The sequence below is a fragment of the Haemorhous mexicanus genome, chromosome 4, assembly GCF_027477595.1.
Source record: "Haemorhous mexicanus isolate bHaeMex1 chromosome 4, bHaeMex1.pri, whole genome shotgun sequence".
Lineage (NCBI taxonomy): Eukaryota > Metazoa > Chordata > Aves > Passeriformes > Fringillidae > Haemorhous > Haemorhous mexicanus.
In genome coordinates this window covers 76,444,269-76,449,452 of record NC_082344.1, presented here as the reverse complement: position 1 = coordinate 76,449,452, position 5,184 = coordinate 76,444,269, and the positions used below count along the sequence as shown (strand labels likewise).

Here is a 5,184-nt window from a genome sequence, read left to right as displayed (position 1 = left end):
GGCCCTGACAGTGACATTCCCCACAACAAAAGCACTCGGGCTCGGCGTCTCCTCTCTGGCCTCTCCAAACCCCAAAATTTGCTTGCCCTGGAAAACAGGAGCCCGGTCCCACTCTGGCACGGCCCCGGACTTGCAAATCCGACGTTGTTTGGGCTTCCTCTCCCAATGCACAAAAGATTTACGGCCGGGTGGAGCCGCCCCGATGGCTTCATTCCTCTCCTCTGCTGACAGACACCCATAAAACCCGACCTGGCTCCTCATTTCCTTCCAGCACAAACGCACAGGGAATAAAATCCCGGCTGTGAGGAGACGCTTCCCGGCTCGCCAAGTGCCACGGATGAAATCAGGTCTGGGCTGTGATTGTTGTCGTAATTTTTTTAATTATTTGCTGCCCCTGAAGTGAAGAGAGGAGCTGCAGCTGAGGAATTGGAGAAGCCCCAGAATTCCAGGATGGTTTGGGCTGGAAGGGGCTTAAAGCTCATCCCATTCCAGCCTCATCCATGGGCAGGGAGACCTCCCACTGTTCCAGGTGGATCCAAGCCCAATGTCCAGCCTGGCCTTGGACACAGCCAGCGATCCAGGGGCAGCCACAGCAAATCTGGGAATTCCATTTCAGGGTCTCCCCACCTTTAGAGGAACAATTTCCCCTTAAATCCCACTTAACACAATCCCAGAATCCCGGGATCACTGAGGAAAAGACTCCCAAAATCATCAATCCAATCCCCACCTCATCCTCAGCCCAGAGTCCTGAGTGCCACATCCAGGAATTCCTTGGACACCGCCAGGGATGGGGACTGAGAATCATCCACAGAAAAACACCCTAAAAAAGGATGAATCACAGAAAAATATCCTGGAAAAGGATGATCCACAGAAAAATATCCTTAAAAAGAATGGTACACAAAAAATGCAGTAATAAAGGATGGTCCACCTTAAAAAAGGATGACCCACAGAAAAGTATCTTAATAAAGGATGTTTCAGAAAAAGACCCTAAAAAAGAATGTTCCACAGTATCCTAGAAAAGGATGGTCCAGAGTATCCTAGAAAAGGAGGACCCACGGAAAAACACCCTAAAAAAGGATGGTCCGTAGAAAACAAGGAGCTGTACTGGGAGAAAACTTCCCCAAAATTCCTCCTTTTGGCCCCTAAACATGATAGATTTTGTGTGGTCCATCCCAAGGACACATATTTGGTGCAGAACTCAGCACAGGACATTTCTTCCACAGAATCCCAGAACATCCCAAATGAGAAGGACCCTCCCCCAAAGGATCATCCAGCTCAAATCTCTCCCTGCCCAAAAATCCCCCCCTGTTCCTGAGTGCTGCCCAAACCTCCTGAACTCCCTCTGATGCTCCCACACATCCCAGGGACACAAATTTGGAGTTTGGGCACCACCAGCATTTACAGAGTGACCAAACCCACCCCGAGCTGCGGGAAAGCTTTGCAAAAAACCATCAAAGAGAGGGAAAAAAAACGAGGAAAAAAGAAAAAATCCTTGTGGAAGTCAGCAGCGTCCGAGGTCAGCTCTTGCGTCAGGTCTTTGTCTCGCTCCCTCTCCCTATCTGAAGCATCTCAGGGTGGGTCCCGGCCTCCCTGGGCCTCAAACCCGAGGAGTTCCCGGACTCAGCATTCCCTGGAGGCACCTGGGGTCAAGGCACGTTCCAACACGAGGCTCAGATCCCACACGGAGCAAGGCCCGGCTTCCGTGAGCTCGGCTTTATCCAAAGCAGGGTCTGCTGTCGCCTCCCAGCTCTCTCATTCCCAGTTTCCCGACTCCCAAGGACTCTCCCAACCCTCGTTCCTGCCCAGCCAGGTGTCTCCCTGCTCTTCTAAATTCTTCTAAGCCTTCTGATGGTTACGTTTTTGTAATGGAGTTTCTCAGGCTCTTTCCATGTAAATAACGATAGTTTTTCATTTTTTTCTAGAAGAAGAGAGAATTGACGGACGGTTGGTTTGACCAGTGCGGTTGGAGAGGTGGCAATTTCACCCTCCAGTCCACGGTCGCTTTTGAAAGTCTATAAATATCTATAAAATATGACAAAAAAAATTTATATGAAATTCGATACATATAAATATCAGGGTTCAGAAATAAACTGCTCATTTTTACCTTGGCCATCTCAGCGCGTGCGCGCCGTTGGTTTCGCGTCGTATCGCAACAGCCAGGCTGCTCCTGCCGCTGCAGGAGGTGGCCCCGAGGTCCCCTTGTCCCCAAAGCCACGTCCTGCAGCAGAGCTGGGCCTGAAGGGCTGGAGGACTTTGGAAGGCGAGGTGCTCTCCAGGAAGGATGGAATAACTCCAGAGCAATTCCCTTGCCTGGTGCTGGGAATCGTGGAATGGTTTGGGATGTGAAGGATCTTTGAAGCTGCTCCAGTCCGGCCCCTCTGCAGGGACATCTCCCACCAGGTCAGGCTGGTCAGAGCCACATCCAGCCTGGCCGGGGATGTTTCCAGGGATGGGATGGCACCACCTCTCTGAGGGACACTCCCAGGGGTTTTCCACCCTCACTGGAAAGAAATTATTCCTCATTTATTCCAAATCAACCTTCTTTTTTTCATTTAAAACCATCCCCGCTGTCCTCTCCCTGCTGATGGCACCGGAAGCCAGCAAAGTTCCTGGGGAGCTCTGGAATTTTCCAGAGTTCTCAGTTCCAGAATGGCTTTTCCTGCTTCCCAAGCCATTCCCAACGCCCTGGGAGCCCCATTTTAGCTGCAAAGACCCCGCTGAGAGAGCTCTGAGTGGATTGTGGCCTTCCAGGACCTGAAGGGAAACACGGGAAGGATGGAGAGGGACTGGGGACAAGGGACAGAGGGACAGGAGCCAGGGAATGGCTGCCACTGGGAAAGGGGAGATTGGGCTGGGATCTTGGCAAGGAATTGCTGTCTGGGAGGGTGGGCAGGGGCTGGGCTGGAATTCTGGGATTTACTGTGGCTGCCCCTGGATCCCTGGCAGTGCCCAAGGCCAGGTTGGACATTGGGAGCACCTCGGACAGTGGGAAGTGTCCCTGCCTGTGGATGAGGCTGGAGCAGCAGAAGCTTAAAGATCCTTTCCCACCCAAACCATTCCACGATTCCCTTTCTCTTCTCCATCCTCTCCTCCCTCACCCCAGCACCAGCAGGATTTCTGTTTGCCCTCAAACCTCAGATTATTCTCTGGGGTCCCAATTCCAGTAAAAAATTCCTGTTTTTTTGACCCCTGATCCAGATTTTTCCCCACTGAAAGCCTGGAGGAGGGAAAGCAACGTGGGGACCGGTGTGCCAGCCTGACCCAGTTTCAGGCACAGCTCAGACAGGGATGAGTCAGAGCCAGGGCAAGCTCAGATTCCAAAGGGTCACGGAAAAGCAAGGGAGATGAATCCAGAAATGATTAAATCTGACCCCCCGGGGGGTTTAACCAACTTCTGGGTGGCGCAAGCACCGTTCCCAAATCCACTGGGATGGGTCAGGAGCCTGGCTTAAGTTCCACAAGGCCTTTCCTACTTATCCTACAATGTGTGCACTGCTCTGTGTGTGTGGAGATAAAAGCCTGTGGATCCCTCTCCGGGGTTTCCATGGAATGATATTCCTGATGGGTGGATCATGGACACGACCACGCTGAACCTGACTCAAATTCCCAGATCCAGCGTGGCGGGAGAAGGGATTTCTTCCACGTGGAGTGGGAATATGGGCCTCCAGTGTCCAGCCCTCCTGGCACTAACTCTGGAATTCCAGAGGTTTTCTTAAGAACACAAAACTCCCCCTTAGCAATTCCAAGTTTCTCAAATCTTGGGATTACTCATTTTCCCGGGACAGGTGAAGCCCAGGGCTGTGCGTTCACCTGCAGGGGAGTTCAGCAGTGACACATTCCCGATCCAGCTGCAAACACGGAAAGGGAAGATTCCCACCTGGCTCAGGGAACTCACCTGGGAATGTGACTCAGCCCAGCAGCTGGATCTGAGCAAGCCCCAAACCTGCACACCCAGGTGGCTCCAGGAGCCGCAGCTCCGAGGCTCGGAAGCTTCTCCTGTTTCCCAAAAATCCTGCAGAATTCCAGGAGCTTACACCAAAACCTACACCCCAAATCCTCATTCCAGATCTCCCTGCCTTGCCCTATGCAACTCAGGACTCTGCACTGGGTGCTTCCTTTCATTCCCATGGGATTCCACCCGGGAGTTTTCCGCTGTTTTGCCACTCTGAGGTTTCGGGTGGCCCCAGGCCAAAATCAGGGAGAGTTTCACCTGCACAGGTGGGAGGAGGTGAGAGAGAATCCAGCCCAGCTGAAGCGCCCGTTCCCAGATGGATCACCCCAAAACCCTCCTGCAGCTCCCGAGGGGAAAAGGAGGTGGAAAATCCCACTGCTGCCCCAAAACCAGGGAGGGAAGCTCTTGGCAAAGATGAAGGGAGCCGAGGAGTGGGAGCACTGGGATTTGCCCCCGGCTCAGTTGGCTGAAGGTTTGTTGGGATGGAGGATGAGGAATTCTTCCATTCCCTGCCGTGTCCGTTCATTCCTCAGCCATCAGGAAAACTCCAGGTCCTTTTCCATCTTTTCTAAAAAACACTTTTTTTGGTTAGTGCTGGAATTTAAGCTTCCTCCAAACTAAGAGGAGACAGTGCAGGACAAGCACAGGACAAACATTCCCTGGCTGCCTTTTCCCAGTTTTTGGTCATCCACAGCCTGAGGAATCCTGATGGAGATCACAGAGGGACCAGGGTGTGATCACAGGATTATCATGGAATGGTTTGGGTTTGGAGGGATCATAAATCCCATTCCATCCAAACCTATCCATGTTCAGGGACACCTCCCACTATCCCAGGTGTCCCCAAGCCCCAATGTCCAACCTGGCCTTGGACTCTCCCAGGGATCCAGGGGCAGCCACAGCAAATCTGGGAATTCCAGCCCAGCCCCTGCCCACCCTCCCAGACAGCAATTCCTTGCCAAGATCCCAGCCCAATCTCCCCTTTCCCAGTGGCAGCCATTCCCTGGCTCCTGTCCCTTCCACTGTCCTACCTCTGCTGGCTCCAGGGATTTGACACCTGTCTGGCATCACCTGGGAGACAAAAACAGCCGGGAAGTTTGGGTTGGACCGGGAATTTCTGTGTCCCAGATAAATAAAGGGGGAGCAGCTGGCAATGCTGACGCTGGGATGGACACGGAGGGGCTGAAACCGGTTAAGAGGGAGGGAAAATCCCAAGAGATGTGGAAAAGAAAAAT

At 52.6% G+C, this 5,184-nt stretch overlaps 1 long non-coding RNA gene across 1 annotated transcript; it reads right to left on the bottom strand.

Annotated features, from left to right (window-relative positions):
* Positions 1-360: 360 nt before the first annotated feature.
* On the bottom strand, positions 361-4,122 carry LOC132326968 (uncharacterized). The gene is made up of 2 exons (XR_009486391.1): positions 3,896-4,122; positions 361-1,918 (listed from the first exon to the last, which is right to left on the bottom strand). It is a non-coding gene; the product is annotated as an uncharacterized LOC132326968 (long non-coding RNA).
* Between the last annotated feature and the right edge of the window lie 1,062 nt (positions 4,123-5,184).